We start from the raw sequence: 18762 nt of genomic DNA, 5'->3' as shown, positions 1-18762 counted from the left end.
TTGTATGGCAACTACGACTTCTTTGGTTTTCTCCAATCCTTATCTTACTTGTCCCCACTCGAGTAGCATACTTGGGATTTTCGGTTCCCATTCTCATCTGTATTGCAATATTTGGTCAAATGCAGTCCATTACAATTGTCACATCCAACTCCTATGGCGTGTATAGATTGATCCATTTAAGTCATTAGCCAATCCATATTATCAAGTTTAGCCATTATTGCTCCTAAGTTCTCATTTCCTCTATCTCCTTTATCTATTGTAGCATCTTCTCGTGGGTTAGGGTATTCTCTTGAGTGCTTCGTGAAGTATTCAAGTAACTCTTTAATTGTAGTCAAATTCTTCTTAGTCGTTGGTCGTTGAGAATCAAGGAGTTGCCTCGTTGTCAAGTTCATCCCAACATCGAAATTAGACACCTCTTGTTGCTCATTCAAGCCATGTTGAGGATAATTTCTTAAATGACCTTTGTACTTCTCCCAAGCTACGTATAAGAATTCACCTATTTCTTGTTGGATGTAGTAATCTTCTTCTTTAGTTTGGAAATCTTTGAAGGGGGACTAAATTGCTCTATAAATGCTTTACGAATATTGTCCCACGTCTGAATAGCTCTAGGTTAGAGTGACTTGAACCAAATCTTTGCATCTCCAGTAAGCATTACTAGAAGCATCCTTAGTAAAACCGCATTACTAGTAACATGTGTAACATTGAAGTAGTTAGAAATGTCTATGACTTCATCGATGTGTTCGAAGGCGTCATCGTGATCCTTTACAAAGAACATGATACATTTAAGCATGGCTAGGATATGCCCTTTGAGTTTGAATTTTGCGGTTGCTGGAATTTCGGGTTGTAAAAGACCCGGTCCGTTGTCCTTACGGATCAACTTCTTGTATTCTTCCATCGTCATATCTGTAATTTCGGTCATATCTGATCCCTCGCCTTTTATTTCTTCACCTAAATCTTCCTTGTTTTCTACATATGGCTCGTACCGGGTTTCTTTCTTATCTGAAGTCTACTCAATGCTTTTGTACGTGTCAAATTGGAAAGTGCTACTTGATTCGTCAACCTTCTTATCCTTCTTTTTGTGGAAAACTGATTCTGGATTTTTGAGTGATGGACGATTGGAGTTTTGGATCCTCGTGTCATAAATCATTGAAAAAATGAAAACAAAAACAAATACATGTAAAATGAATACAAATAAATAAACTAAGAACTGTCTGTTTAGTGCCCACAACGTGGCAAAGGCGCCCACAACGTCGCTGCTGCATAAGCATAAAAATTAAATTAATGCAGAAAAATAACTTTTTGCGACTTTTACCCCACAAAAGGAATTGAATAACTAAAAGTAATTAAAATAAGAATCAAATAAACTTTTCCCTGGAAATGGCGACAAAAACTTCATTTGCACAAAGTATACTTATCAACCTTAAAATTTATAAAGCTAACTAACTTAAGTAATTTATGAACCTATATGTAGAGTACCTAGTTGGATTATAGAATAGCTTAGGTAAGTTGGGTGGCATACACATGGAATATAATTTAATTAATCAAAAAACTACTTTTAATTAACTAAGAAAACAAACTTTATGTTGGGTTTTTTTACTAATTTTGCAAGTTCATTAACTTAATTCAAATAACTATAAATTATTAAAACTAAACAAGCAAAGAAAACGATTTTTTCTACAAGTTTAAAGTGTACTTCTGCTTAGTTCAAATTTTCCCTTCTCCTGTGGTTGATTTCTAGTGGATGGATTACACTAATTACCAATTATTTAAATTACTAGATAGTATGATTAAATACCTAGATGTACCAAAATGTGAATTACCATTCAATGATTAAGCACAAGTTAAAAACCAAATTCATACAAGCGTAAATCGGACTATGAATGATAAATTGATAAATTGATAAATTACCTATCCTAGGTCAAGACAAGTAATTCAAGCACACATTAATGAATAATTATGCTCACTAACACAGTTAAAGTTATTAACTTTTATTTACTTAACCCTAGGATTTTATTAATCACTATGTCTAATTATTTTATGATCATAAACAATTAGGTATCAAATTCATGCAACTAGAATGATCATCTATTACATAAAACATGACTAATAAGCAATACAATCTAAGATTTCAACATGTTAGGATTTTGATTATCAAACATAAGTAAAATCAACATAAAACATCCATGAATTCAAAATCAACACATAAGGATCAGGTTCATCTTCACCAAACATAAGTATAAGGTGTTTATCCCACATCTAAAGCAGAAACAATAATAAAATCAAAGTTAACTAGAAGAGACATGGTAAAATCTAGGAAACCTAAAGATTCAATGATGATCTTCTTTCAATTTTCTTCAAAGCTTGACTGGAAAATGAAAACTTCACTTCTAAGGGTTTTTTTTAAGGGTTCTTATTCGTAATCCTTATCTTAATCCTAAAGCCAAACTCTAGAATTCGACCTATAGTCTGGTTTATACAGATAGCAAAAACATAGCTGCAACGGTGTGGGGAATAGGTGTCTTGTCGTGGTCAACACTTAAAACGCATATGCCCCAAGTCACTGGAAGCTTCTACATCAGGACAAGTGGCCACGTCAAGGCCTTTTGATTTCCACATTGTGGCATGCAATTTTTTCACAACTTCTTCTCTTCTTCCGTGTTGCTGCTAGCTTTGACCTCCAAGTTTCCATCTTTCTTCAAGCTTGGTCCTTTGTCTACAAGATTGTCCTTTTTGGCTGCAAAATGTAATTTAACTCAATATATACCAAATATATTTTCTTTTAAGCAAAATATAGCTTAAATATATTAAAATAATGCCTAAAAATATGTATAAATATGGAAATATCATTACCCAATGAGGATCATTTTGCAAGAACTTAGAAAGATTAAACATAACCAAAGAAGAACAAAGTGAAACAGCCTTTGAAGACTATGGTTCCTTTTGGCAATTAGGAAAGATGTCTTTAAGCTCTAAATTAAGCTTTCTATAATGTATCCACCAATAAAACTTTTCAATACCAAAATATTCTATTAAACACTTATTAAAATGTTGTTCTTCAGCTTTAATACATCTACAAAATATGTCTAAAAAGAAGAAAAACTTTAAGGCTTGAATCTTGCACTAAAAAGCAAGCGATGAAGAAGGGAATGACCCTTCTAAACTTCACCATTCTGAGAGAGAAAAGAGATGTGAAAGTTTTCAAAAAAAAAAAAAAATAACTCCTCTCAACTCATGCACTAGCTAATATATATTAGACTATAAAGGTAAGAGGGACAATAAAGCTAAAAAGAAAGCACCTTTCTTACAAGCATCGATAACGAATTAAAATAAGAAAAGGCAATCCTACACCATACCATCAATATTTCGACCATTGTGAAGGAATAGGACAAAACCCAAGTGCCCATTACTTACCCTATAATTGGTTAGTTGAGTTGTAAACATTTCGGTACCTAAAGTATCCAAAAGTTTGTTCATAACTTTAATAATCATACTCTATGATATATATATATATATATATATATATATATATATATATATATATATATATATATATATATATATATGTGTGTGTGTGTGTGTGGGTGTGTTTTAATATTTATTAATAATCAATTGATATTAACTTCCTATAAGGTGTGGCCCTATAGGATTATATTTTATTAGCAATATCATTGTATAACGACTCTTTGCCATATAAGATCTTTCAATCTCTCACTTACAAAAGACTCATAATAGATTGATATATATATATATATATATATATATATATATATATATATATATATATATATATATATATTCCTATATAGGGAAGAGTTATATGGAAAATGAATGATTAGGGCAACACATATTTGAACCAATGAAAACATGACAACACATCACTTTCACAATAACTTCTACAATACATTACTTGTGAAGAAAGAAATGGACATGTGTCATTTGATTATTGATTCCGGTAGATGTTGCCCTAGTTATTTGTTTTCCATAGAACTCATTCCTATATATATATATATATATATATATATATATATATATATATATATATATATATATATATATATATATAATGGTGAATATCTAGCAACATTTCACTTCCACTAATAGCATATGCTAAAGAATGTCATCCATCAACATCCAATTCCCTAAAGCTAAAAGCTTAAATTGATGTATTTGAAAGTTTATAAGATATCCATTTCTTATATATAATTGATAGTTTTCTAGGTTATTAAAAAAATTCACGTGGCAGAAAAAAACTTAAATCCTTATGTTCACATACCACCTAGAAAGGATCTATGTTTTTACTATTGATAGTAATAACCTATGAACAAAGAAACCCTAGAAAGAGACTATGAAAATCGAAATTATCATAAAGATTAGGGTTACATACATTTTGATTGTTATAGAAAATAATCAAATCAAATACTTTTGAAGTTCATTGGAAAACAACCACTAAAAGGATGATGCCTCAAATGGCTAACACCCAAAACCAGGAACCCTAGAATGAAGAGGAGATATGTGATATGAAGGGAATTTTGTTCCAATGCCTTTAGGTAACGTGGTCAAAAAATTGAAATCCAAGGTGTCCTATTTATAGTTTAGGTAACATGCATGTAAAGCAAGATTTGAGTTAATTATATTAAAGATTTATTCCTAATTCAAATCTTTTCCTATTATGTAACCAGTAGGCTTCCAGAAACCTTAAGAAAACCTACAAAACCGTCCATACCATGGAGGGTTCTAGAATTGCTTCTTTTATTCAACTATTGGGCAATTACAATTCACCCCTTGCACCATTAATTATTCCAATTAATTCCATAATAATTCCATACTAATTTTGAATAATATTAAGCAAATGTAATTGATTTCACATTAATTTATTAATCATAAAAAATAGAAAAATCGTTATTAATAATTGAGTTCATATTAATTTATTAATCACATAATAAATCAACAAATCAACTGTCTATTTCTAATTAATATACTAATCACATAATATATTAGCAAATCTTTTTCCCATAATTTCAAATTAGTTTACTAATCATATAGTAATCTAATAAATTATACTTCTCTCTCTTAATATCATTTCTAGCTATTTCTGGTCATGAGCGAAACCCATAAAGGGCTTTACTTCTAATTACAAGAATATACCAATTTAGTTACTGGCTTAGACATCTTAATCCAACATATAGATCTTGTTGAACATAAGGCTTGTATCACTTTCAATTTCATTTCGTGTTCAATTTGGGGTATCGCAATAGCTGCCTAAATCTCAACACATAAGAGGAACAAATTCCATCTTAAGTATATATGCCTCTTGCATGGTTTACCCTATACCTGAAAAAGTATTCTATAACTACCTAGTTACCGATCTGCATTTGACCATATCAAAGCATAACAGTCGTTACACTTAAGTCCCCATATGTATATTTGGTGTTAAATATACAAAGATAGTACCTTTTAACCAAGTATCACTTATCACTATGATTTATAAGATGATCTTGACAAGGGTCCGTTCTATAGTACTTCTCTAACAAGTACCTACGAAACTTGGTTACAACCACTTGCCTACTTTCATCTAGTAAAATTCGACCAATCAAATTCATTTTAGTCTTACTTTATAATTATCCCATAATTATGATTGACTATGAACTATTTGAAGAATAAGGTTATTCAAGGATTAAACATGTTTATGTAGAACACGACAAATATTTATGTGATGACCGTATGCCAATATATCAAAATAATATAATATTTGTTGTATTAATGTTCCACTATCCAAATATTGAACTAAAACCAAAATCCCATTTATAGAATCTTGAAGTTGTATAGCTGAAATGCGATAAGTCATACTTACCTTAAAAGGAAGGACTTTACTAATGGGTTCGACTAAATTTAATTTATGTGAATTCTACGAATACTATCATCTCCATATTTGACATTACTCTAATTATAGTTAAATATATTAGAGAATTCCATTGGTGTTCTTATGTGACATAGAGTTTCTTATCTTGTTTAAGAATACTCTCGAAGTCACAAAGCTTTCTATATGATTCTTTAATAGAATAAATCAACATAATTTTTCAATAAACTCATTCATCAAATCATATTTTCTTTTAACTTATATAGAAGTACTATATTCTTATTTAGCATACTTTGTAATTTTGTGTTTCTTGGACCTCATTCCTACAAAACTTACTCTTTATTCCATAATGAAGTCATAATCTGGTAACAATTCATATATATATATATATATATATATATATATATATATAGACACACACACACACACATATATATATATATATATATATATATATATATATATATATATATATGTGTGTGTGTGTGTCTGTGTGTGTGTGTGTGTGCGTGCGTGCGTTTGTGTGTGTGTGTTTGAAGTTAACATCATGTGTAGCTCTTCATATAAAGATCATTTTTATAAATTTATTATCTCATGTACATTCTCTTAGTTCATCTTAAGTACTTTTAGAATGTTCTAATAGTCGTCCATTGAGTTAACCACTTGTTCAATTGGTATCTTATGATATGTTAACAACGTAATTATATCCTAGTTTTATGCATAACATGACATCAATGATGGATTCATTTTCCATGTAAATGAAATATAAATCATTATATCCAGCACAAACCTATGTGCTAGGTGTTGGATCTTTATGCCTAAGAATCATTATGGAGTGATATTGCTAATAATATATGATCTTATAGGGTCACACCTTTATCAAGTTGGCACATTTTGTATATGTATTATTAATGTGATTATTAATAAATAATATCAATTCTTATATTTTAATTAGGGATTATTTATTGTTTTGTGAAAATAATAATTATAAGAGAGTATTACTAATTATTATTTCATATGGTATGAATTAATAAGTCATGCACAACATTTTGGACTAGTTGGATTCTTTTGCCTTTTACCTAAATTTAAATTTTGTATTTTATAAACTTTGAGTTTATAAAAAATAAAGAATCTTTCATATAAAAAGAGCATGGGCCGAAAGTATGATGAAGGTGTGGGAGGTTGCTTGCCAACCTTCCACTTTTTGTCTCCCATGCTTCTAAAGGCTACCATTACTTTAGATTATTTTAATGGTTAGCCCTTACCTCTCATGGACTATATAATAGTGCCATATGTATGAGAAATGTGCAAGTTTTTGGTCTCATTTCTTCTCTTGAAGCTCATGGGCGAAACTCTCTCTTCTTTCCTTCCTCTCTCTATTTTGAAGATAATTTGGTGGTTTAGAAGAGCTTTTGAGTTATTCCCTTTAGTGCTTATTTGATTCAAGCACTTAAAGGCTTAAGACACTCAAGAATACAAGAAGGAAATAGCATTCCAAGTTCCTTAATCTTGGTGGTGGATACTTGTTGAGAAATCATACACTTTGATTTTTTCTATCTTCATCAACACCCCAAAACCAAGTGGTTTCAAAGGCTTTAAAGGTTCACTCTAAAACATCGTATAGTTGTTTTTATTTCATTCTAACCTCTATAAATGGATCCATCATGGTTTGGTTTTCTTATGTACTAAAAATAAACTTGTTATTTTTAAAGTCTTCTATTTCCGGTTTTTATGAAAAAGAAACTTTTATTTCGTATGAAAACCCAACACATGGTCCTTTTGAGGCTAGGTCAAACTTAGTGCCTTGTGGGAATGCCAAGATTTCTCTAAAGCCACCTTGTATCTTGATCTTTTTGAAGACATTGTCAATATATGCATAAACATCTTAAACCTTTAACATTCATCTTTATATGTCTCTATAGAGTTTACATTACAATGATGTATATTGTCTTTCGTAAGCCTTTGATCATAGAAACACATTCTGAGTCATTATGAAAAAGCTTGGCACGGTCATAATGTAATTTCTCATGATTAGGTATGTCTGCTTCATAAAAGATTAGAAATATCACTATAGCTTCCACTAGTTCTTAGTAAACAGAAATGTCATCTTCGTTTTGTTTTAAAAGTACACCTTTATTTGTATATTAAAATAGGGATTCTTACCTAGAGATATTTTCTTTATATCCACATGTGCATCTTAATATTTACACATTTTGTTTGGATAACATGGATTAAGAAAACCTCTTGGATAAGCAAGATATCTTCAAGTAGATGTCTATTAACAAAAACTGTCTTTCTTAAAATATATTTGTCATATATCATATTAAGAATATTTTGTTACAATAAATAATATCCTTGTTAATCTAAACATAAGAACCTGCAAAGAGGTTTGATCATAGACAATGTCATGAGTATGTTAAGAATTATAGTCAATGACATAAGTATGAGAAAATTCTTTTATAACAAACCTTGGTAAATGTTTATGATATCCATGTGTATATTCTTTTTAGAAAAACCGCTTACTCCATGTAGCCTTGAATTTGGGAGTAAGATTAATCAAGCCCATTCTCGATTATTATACATGATTAACTCTCAATATTCATGACTGAACGTCATTTAACCAGATTCGATGACTGATATAGCATTTGGTGGTTTATAGATTTACTAGAACCATGAAGAAGAACTCATCAATGAGCAGTTGCACATTTCTCAAGTCAAAAGATGTATTCTACGAATGATGTGAAAAATTTGTCTTTATGTACAGCTATTATTCATGCTTAACAATTGCTTGTAAAGACTAGTCCCAACTTGTGCTACATCATGCTATAGTTCTTGAGCCACTTCAAGTTCCATGTATCTCCCACTTGCTTTGTCATTATAAGCTTGCTCTCTGCTAACTCTATATTTAGTGGAATAAGAGAGATTGTTCTTGGTGGGTTTGTATATAATAATCTAAACAACCTTTTAAAATATTCTACAAATACGTACCTATTAGATTTTAGGATTATTACTTTTAGTCTAACATAGGCTTTATGTTCCTAAAACATTAAGTAAGATAGTGATGGTGCATTTTGATAAAAAAATCTTATAATGTGTTTTATCCACTTATTATCTGGATTTGTAATCAAGATACAATTAATTGTGATTGAAGTATAATCCCAAAAAGAATAAAGGAGGATATTTCTACCGATTAGAAAATAAACCATATCAAGTAATGCTTAATTCATCATGTATTATCGCTAAGGATTTAGATGGTATTACTGAATTGTATCTCAACTTTATATTGGAAAACTTCAACAAGTATTTCACAATTAAGTTATAACATGTAAAATATAGTTATAACTACTATAGTTGTTAATTAAATTGATTTTGTATCTAGTCCTAAGTCTTAAACATCATTAAAAAGGAAGTCATACATCACATTGCTTGGTTCCTTAATAATTATTTCCTTTACAGTTTAGTGAAAACGTCATTGGGAATATTTTATATATAAAACAAACTCACATATGTCAAATAAACTACATTATTTGTCTTTAAAGATCGCCTTCTTGAAGATGGAATATATGTATTTCATTTATATAATAAAGATAATAATGTCAAAGATAATTTTGATTCAAAACTAGTTTAATTCAAATGTTTTTGCATATAGAATTTGTTACTTCTAAAATAATAATAAATGCTTTATAATTTTCTTAAGAGATCAAGTCTCATAAATAGAATTTAATTATTTTAGAGTACGAATATTATCATTTTGAAAAACTATACAAGTAAATAATCAAATATTAATAAATTAACCAAGAATTATATTTAGATATGTTAAATTAATAGCATAAATTTTTCCAAAACAAACATTGTTTTACAATACAAGCCTTTATTTTCAAAGCATAAATTATAAAGTAATCTCCGAAAGTGAAGTTTCAACTTGCTTGTGCTCAACTGGTTACTCTTCTTCAATATTTGTAAGCAATTTACAATTATTATATTAATATTTAAGTACCAAGTACTTGAATGTTAAATGAAAAGTATAAGTTTTATTTAGTAGATAATTGAAGTACTCGTCCCTTCCGGACTTTCTTTTCAGATAGAGGAGCAATTCATTTTCTAATATCATGTTTCTCCATAAAAGAAACACGATCTATCTATGTGGATGTTGCACCATATAATGGTGATACTATTAAAGCTTTGGAAGACAAACATCCTTTCAGGCCACCCCCATCCATGCGGAGCCCCATAATTTCTGAACCTCCCCTTGTAAAAGACTTTGACTGTGTATTTGGTTGCATCAAATCCTTCCATAAAGGAACTTCTTGTGGGAGAGATAGCTTGAGGGCTCAACACTTACTAGATACCCTTTATGCAGAAGGGTCTGCTATTGCCACAGATCTCATACATGCTATCACTTCAGTGGTTAACTTATGGTTATCGGGAAGATGTCCAACCATTTTGGCAGAGTTTGTTGCGTCCGCTCCTCTCACGCCTATACTTAAACCGGAAAATTGGATATGTCCGATTGTAGTAGGCACTATATGGAGACGTCTGATTTCCAAGGTTGCCATGAAAGGTGTGGGTAAAGAAATGACCAAGTACCTTAATGATTTTCAGTTTGGGATTGGTGTATTTAGCGGTGCCAAGGCTGTGTTACATAGTGCAAATAGGGTGTTGAGTGAACACCATGCTGATGGGTCTCTTGTAATGTTGACTATGGATTTCTTGAATGCCTTTAACCTGGTAGATCGATCAGAATTGCTCCACGAGGTTAAAAATATGTGCCCTTCCATTTATTTGTGGGTGAATTTCTTGTACGAGCAAGCAGTGAGACTTTATATCGGAGACCAACATATATGGTGTACCACTGGGGTGCAGCAAGGTGACACATTGGGCCCTCTTCTTTTTGCCCTCATTTTGCACCCGCTTGTGCACAAGATTAGAAACAATTGAAACCTCCTTCTCCATGCTTAGTATCTAGATGATGGGACTGTCATTGGGGATTCAGAGGAGGTGGCTAGAGTGTTGAACATTATTTGGTTGCATGGTCCAGGTTTGGGACTTGAGTTCAACATCAAGAAACCGGAGACTTTTTATCCCTCCTGTGATGGTAGGATGCTTCATGCTGATTTATTCCCAACAGATATAGGGAGACCTTCTTTGGAGGTGAAGCTCCTTGGGGGGCTGTTAGCAGAGACGCATGGTTTATTAGCGGGTTGGCCATGAAGAGAGCAGTCAATGCTGTTGATTTGATAGGCCTTCTTCCATAACTATGTGACCTGCAGAGTGAGCTCCTTTTGCTTCGATCAGGTATGTGCATCACAAAACTTTTCTTTGGTTTAAGGACATGCCAGTCGAGACACATAGAAGAGGCATCTTTGTTCTTTGACAAGGGATTGTGCAAGTCTATCGAGAACATGGTGGTATGTGGAGGCTCCGTATTTGGAGACATTCAGTGGCGTCTAGATTCTTTCCCTATTCGTTTTGGTGGTTTGGGTTTGTACTCGGCTTACGAGTTTTCCTCCTATGCATTTGTAGCCTCGATGGCCAAATCTTGGGCATTACAAGACCACATCTTACGTCACAGTGACATGTGTGGTATGGACTCGGATTACCTATGTGATATGACTCGTCTTCGCGATACAATTCCGGGATTTGACTGTAGCAGTTTCACTAATAAGGAAACCACCCCCCTAAATCCCAAAAAGCTTTGGCGTGTGCCCTTTTTAGAAAAATCGTCCAAGATATGGAAGTCGATTTCGACATGACTGTCGGACAGAAAGCAGTCTTTGAGTGTCTGCGAGCACCTCATGCTCAGGATTTTCTGCTAACTATCCCTATTGATGGTCTTGTCCAGCATATGTCTCCTGTGGAGTACCGAACTATCCTTCGTTACCACCTCATGATTCCCATATTCCTAATTGACAAGATATGCCCAGTTTTCCGCAAAGCATGTTTGGATACCTTTGGGGAACACACGGTTCATTGTAGAGAGCTCCCTGGTTTCAAGTGCAAACATGATGTGGTTCAGGATGTTCTCTTTGATGCTTGTCGGCATGTTGGTATTTCTGTGAAGAAAGAAGTGCCAATTCAGAAAGCATAAAACGACTAATGTAACAACTTATTTCTTTAATTTCTATTGATTATTATAATTTGATTTGTATACCCTTTTTATTATATTTTCTACATTAGAAATTGTATTCATGTTACTATGGATCCTAACAATCCAAATAATGTCATTCAGTTAGGTGTTTTGAATCTAATGATCCTTAAGTAATTGGAACACAAGGTGATTGCTAGACTACCTTTGAAAACAATTAGGTTTATATCATTCAATGTAATCAAATCCAGTGCTTAATATCTTGAGTTTCATTATCCATCATACTTCTAATTATCTTCATTAGTAAACCATATAATCATTTTTGGAAATTACCAGGAAAATCACAATGGTCTTTCGGGATCATAAGGGTAAGAATTCCAAGGTCAGAGAAAAAGGAATAGAGGATAACACCAATGGCAAAGTTGTTGTGTGTGCATTGCTGGAGATTTATGACAATCTTGAAAAATCAACTATTGTCTTTTCCTAGCTTATGAAAATTTGAAGTTCGGTATTTATGTACTCTGCTTTCTCAATGGTGGCTGTTGTTATTTTTTGTTGATGTGGGTCAGCAAGTAGTTTGCTTATCCTAATTATAATGACTTCGTCTACAGAGATTACATTGATATCAAGAAAGCCGTCAGGTAACTTTTAAATAAATAAGTAGTTTCTTCTACTTCATGCTTTCTCAATTTATAATAATACTTTTGTGTTTACTAACATAATTTTTTATTAGTTATTATGTCTCTTTCTTTATATAGGAAACCAACATTGATCAGAGTTCTTCATATTTTGAAAAGAGATTTAAAAAATAACCAAATGGTTGTTAAGGTACCAAGATTTACGGATGTATATGAATTATGCTAAAGAAGTTTGGGGAACAACTTCACCTTGAATTAAGTTTCATGTTTTTTATTCTTTCTTTTACTTTAACTTTTGCACATATTTGGTTCCACATTTAGACATATTTAATATGTACTTAGATATTTGAGATGTACTACATGATACAATTTATTGTTTATTTTTTTTCTATATTATATATACAATTATGTTGATAAAAATAGACAAAATTATAGAATCTCATGAGCATTTACCGGAGCAAAATGTGCTAAAAAATATTTTTTTTATTATGGCAAATAAAAAAGTGTTACTATCATTTTAAAATGTGTTACTAAAAGTAGCGTGAATCCTTAAGAGAAATTAGCATTCAATGACACAAAATATATTGCCAAAAAAACCTTTTTCTACTATGACTAATGAAAGTGTCACTAAAAGCATACAAACTCTTGCAGTAAAAGAAAAAAGTGCCAATCATGGGTTTTAATGGGAGCGGTTCTAGCGACACTTATTATATATGACGCAGAGTCTTTGGGAAACCTTTAGGGGTATATCTTGGGTTTTTAGTGGCACTTTTTGTATACCACTAAATGTTTTATTTTTTAGTGGCATCAAGAGATGTGCGAGTGTTTTTCAAAACAAATAATATATATTTGTTGTTTATAAGGGGTCTTTAATGTTTTTGTAATTCAAATTTAAAAAATATATTATATCATGGTTATTTCATGCATCTAATAAGCCATGGAAAACTTTAAGAAAATCTTATATTATGTAAAATCATATTTTAACAACGTTCTTTTATAAAACCCACTTTTATATAATTGACACGTTCAAATTTCAGAATTAATAGCTAGTATTAAGATTTACCGTTTAAGCGCTTACAGAACATTTGTAAGCCTTTTAATAAAAGTTCCTTTTATAAAAAAGTTTGAAGTTTGATAAGTTTATAAATCTTTTCTAGATCACTAGTGTTAGAATTTTCAAACGGATTGACCTTGGCCGATCTCTTTCGATTGGGAAGAGAAATCTTTTCTAGATCACTAATGTTACCATTGTTAATGTCCATGGAATTCTTCGAACTAGACCCTATAAGCATTTCTATTTTATTTGGGTTCTTATGTATTTCTACTTCAGCCACCATCAACATATATGTCAAATCAATTTGGTTCACATAAAGATTCCTTTTATGGAAGTTCTTAACAAACTGACTGTATGACTCAGAAAGAGAAAGAATAACCAATTCATTCGCTTGCTCCTTTAGGAATACGACACCCATCCTTTCCAATTTGTCAATGTATGACTTCATTTTTAGAAAGCACGCACACACATAATTTCCATCGTTATGCTTATGTGCCAAAAGGGCTTGAGTTGTTTCATATCTTTCAAATTAGTGACGTTAAGAGAGTCACATGAGGAGGAGGTGGAAGATTTGAAGAAGGACGATCTCCAATTCCACAATTATCCAAAGAAGGGAATACATTTTCACCTTGATCAGAATGTAGAAGAATATCTCCAGATGATTGAGGAAAAACATTTCCCAAAGAACAAGGAAGACCATCATTGTCTTGATTTGACATCTAATATTTTGAGAAGAGAGAATTCAATTTATTTTATTTTATCCCTAATTATTAACCCAAAATTTATATTAAGGATATAATCTATATTTTCAATTCGAACTTTGAAGAGGGACATCGTAACGAAGTTCAAATCTATTTTAGGTAGGTAAGGCTTTTACCAATTCAAGTATTATGAAACTCCAAGCTATTTTGAGATTCATTGAATCTTATAAATGACATATTTAATCTCGGATTATCCCCTCGTATTTTGTGACTGGGATGCCAATGATCAAAAATGAAATTTGATTAACCATACAAACCCGCTTGACAACCTCGAGGTCATTTATCATCTCAAATTGATGTGTCGGTAAACCACACATGCTCCATCAACAATGATAATTTTTGACTTATCCATCACTCAACTTTATAGTCCTAAATTAGTATGCCAGTTAACCATGCATGCTCCACTAACGATATTTAAAGACTGATGTGCATTTTCATCGATTAACATACACTTTACCTTTTTCCTTAAGTCTATCTTATGCTATACATATTTTGTTTGAATGTGACATATTTTATGTTCTATAGTTGATGTGCAGTTAGTCATACCTAGCTTAAAAGTAAGGACTTTGTTAACGGGCCCGACTAAATTTAATTTTTGTGACTTATGTGAATACTAGCATCTCCATATTTTACTTTACTCTAAGTATGGTTAAATATCTTGGAGAATTTGATTCGTGTTCAAATGTGACATAGAGTCTTTTAGCTTGATTAAGAATACTCTCAAAGTCATAAATATTTTTGTGTGGTCCTTTAATGGTAGAAATCAACATAGTTTTCAATAAACTCATTCATCAAATCATGTTTGACTTTAACTTCTAAAGTATTATCTTATTCTTATTTAGCATGCTTTATAGTTTTGTGTTTCTTGGACCTTATTCCAACAAAACTTACTCTTGAATCCATAATAAAGTCATAATCTGATTATAGTTCATAATATATATATATATATATATATATATATATATATATATATATATATATGTGTGTGTGTGTGTGTGTGTGCGTGTGTGTATGTGTTTTTATGAAGTTAGCACCTTGTGTAGCTCTTCACTTAAAGATCCTTTTTGTAAAATGATTATCTAATGTGCATTATCTTACTTCTTAATTACTCTTATAATGTTATTATAATTAGCCAATGACTTAACCATGTGTTCAATTGGTATCTTATGATATGTTCACAACGTAATCATATCCATGTTAATTTTATGGATAATATGGCATTAATGATGGATTCATTTTCCAAGTAAATTAAATATAAATCTTCTTATCTAGGTCAAACCTATGTGACAGGTCCTTTTAAGTGTAGGTCAAACTTACTGGCGTGTGTCAATGCCAAGAGTCCTCCTAAGCAACCTTGTATCTTGATCTATTTGAAGACATTGTCAGTATATGCATAAACATTTTAAAACTTTAACATTCATCTTCACCCGTCTCTATAGATTTTATATTCCAAGAATGTATGTTGTCATACCTAAGTGTTTCATCTTAAGATGTTTTCTTTATATCCACATGTGTATCTTATCCTATACATATTTTGTTTGAATGCCATGGATGAAGAAAACCACCTAAATAAGCTAAATAGATATCTTCAAGTAGATGTCTACTAACAAAAGTTTCCTTTCTTGAAATCTATTTGATATATATCATACTAAGAATATTTAGTTACAGTAAATAATATCCTTGTTGATATAAACATAGGAACTTGGGAAAATGTTTGATCAAGGTCATTGTCATGAGTATGATAAGGACCATAGTCAAGGACATGAGTACGAGAAAATTCTTTTTTAACAAGCCTTGCTAAATCTGAATGCTATCCATGTATATATTCATTTTAGAAGAATTTCTTATTGCTTCTAGCTTTGCTATAGGTAGGAAAAATAATCAAGCCCATTCTTGATTATTATACATGATTACCTCTCAATGTTCATTAGTTAAAGTCATTTAACCCAATCTGATGTCTAAAATAACATTTTGGTATTTGATGGATTTGCTAGAACAATCAAGAAGAACTCATCGATGAGGGATTCCTAAGCATAATCAACACATGGGATTCAAGCGAGGAGTGTACGGATGCACACCCCTGTGTACGGCCACACACACACCCTGTACGGCCGCACACTCTGGTGTTCAGCCTCACTCAAAAGTCTGGCCGCATACCCCAGCCGCACACTCACCTATATGGCCATACACACACCCTCATACTCATATTTGGCCTTAAACTTGCATAGATCATTGGGTATAGAACATGGGACACTTAGTCTTAGTGATTCCAAGCCCTTAGGAGGGATTTCACATCATTTTTAGTCATGAAACACCTTAGCTCTACCTGATATATGTGTCACCATGTAATAAAGAGGGGCTACGTACGTTCAGAGCATCCGTTGACACTCAACACTCATACGAATCGCATACTCAAACCCTACAATAAACTGTGAGTTCATACCCCTTAATGAACCTTTTAAATGTTTTTACGTGTTTTATTATTAAATCAGATGTGATTCAAAAATTATCATCAAAAAGGGATTTTTCTACACTTTTAGCTGCTTACCAGTAAAACTGTTTTAGTTGATTATCAAATGCATTTTTGAGATTAAATTGTTGTTAAACTGTTTTTAAAACTGTGTTTAAATCACTTTTCTTTTTAAAATATATCTACACTAATATATCTGTATAAGTAATGCTTGAAGGACTTATGACCAGAAATATTTGCGTAAGGAATATCGCGCCTTCCTTGCACACGTCGTCGACACAAGCCAGAAAGCGAGAGATCCAAAAGACATCCCTGTTATATGCGATTTCCCTGACCTCTTTTCAGAGGACCTTCCAGGTTTACCTCCCAAACGTCAGGTTGAATTCAGAATCGACCTAGTCCCAGGAGCTACCCCCGTAGCTATGTCACCCTATCGTTTAGCGCTTGCCGAGATGCAAGAATTATCCGGGCAACTAAACGAGCTGCTCAGAAAGGGCGTTATAAGACCGAGCTTCTCCCCCTGGGGAGCTCCGGTCTTGTTCGTGAAGAAGAAAGACGGATCGTTCGGTATGTGCATCGATTCTAGGGAGCTCAACAAAATCACGGTAAAAAATCGCTACCCTCTTCCTCGTATAGACGACCTATTCGACCAACTACAAGGGGCGATTTACTTCTCTAAGATTGATCTTAGGTCTGGGTATCACCAGTTACGAGTGCTCGAGGAGGATATTCCGAAGACAGCCTTCCGAACTCGTTACGGGCACTATGAGTTCGTAGTGATGCCCTTTGGAATGACTAACGCACTCGCGGTGTTCATGGATTTGATGAATAGGGTGTGTCGTCCATACTTAGATCAGTTCATCATCATCTTTATTAATGATATACTCGTCTACTCCCGGAGCGAGGAAGAACAGATAAATCATCTACGACGAGTCCTAGAAACCATGCGATCGGAGAAGTTATACACGAAGTTCTCTAAGTGCGAATTTTGGATCCGAAGAGTTGAATTCTTAGCACACGTGGTTAGTGAGGAAGGAATCCATGTGGACCCATCCAAGATTAAAGCTATCGAGAACTGGTCAGCACCGAAGATGCCTAAAGAAATTCGTCAATTTCTGGGTCTCGCTGGGTACTACCGCAGATTCATGCAAAACTTCTCTCGGATTGCAAAACCTCTTACCATGTTGACACAGAAAGGCGTAACATTTGACTGGGAAGAGAAACAGGAGAAGGCATTCCAGACCCTGAAGCGAGCTCTATGCACCGCACCGGTATTATCCCTTCCCGAAGGGACAGAAGATTTTGTGGTATATTGGGATGCATCGAGCCAAGGGCTCGGTTGTGTGTTGATGCAATGGGGTAAGGTCATCGCCTATGCCTGAAGACAACTAAAGACACATGAAGTTAACTACACCACTCACGACCTCGAATTAGGGGCGGTTGTATTCGCTCTAAAGATCTGGAGACATTACTTGTATGGAACGAAGAGCATAATATACATTGATCATAAAAGCCTCCAACACATACTGAACCAGAAGGAGATCAACATGAGACAACGGCAGTGGGTCGAACAACTCAACGATTACAACTGCGAGCTTTATTATCACCCAGGGAAAACCAATGTAGTAGCAGACGCCCTAAGTAGAAAAGAGTATTCTGGTCGAAGAGTCAAGTAATTAACAATGACTATCCATTCGCACCTATCCGCACAGATTAAGGAGGCTCAGCTCGAAGCCTTAAAGCCTGAGAATGTGGCGGGAGAATCTGTGCGTGGAATGGATAAGAACTTGGAGGTCAAGGGTGACGAAGCCTATTATCTTATGGACCGAATTTGGACTCCGTGACACGGTGGTTTCAGAGACTTGGTCATGAAGGAAGCACACAACACTCGATACTC

General features: G+C 33.0%; 1 non-coding gene across 1 annotated transcript; it reads left to right on the top strand.

Annotated features, from left to right (window-relative positions):
• Positions 1-429: 429 nt before the first annotated feature.
• LOC111898685 (small nucleolar RNA R71) lies at positions 430-535 on the top strand. Its single transcript, XR_002852665.1, has one exon. It is a non-coding gene; the product is annotated as a small nucleolar RNA R71 (small nucleolar RNA).
• The last annotated feature ends 18227 nt before the right edge of the window (positions 536-18762 follow it).

The sequence above is a fragment of the Lactuca sativa genome, chromosome 2 (genome assembly GCF_002870075.4).
Source record: "Lactuca sativa cultivar Salinas chromosome 2, Lsat_Salinas_v11, whole genome shotgun sequence".
NCBI classification, from domain to species: domain Eukaryota; kingdom Viridiplantae; phylum Streptophyta; class Magnoliopsida; order Asterales; family Asteraceae; genus Lactuca; species Lactuca sativa.
Note: the sequence above shows the minus strand (reverse complement) of the source record. Positions and strands in the feature narration are given on the sequence as shown.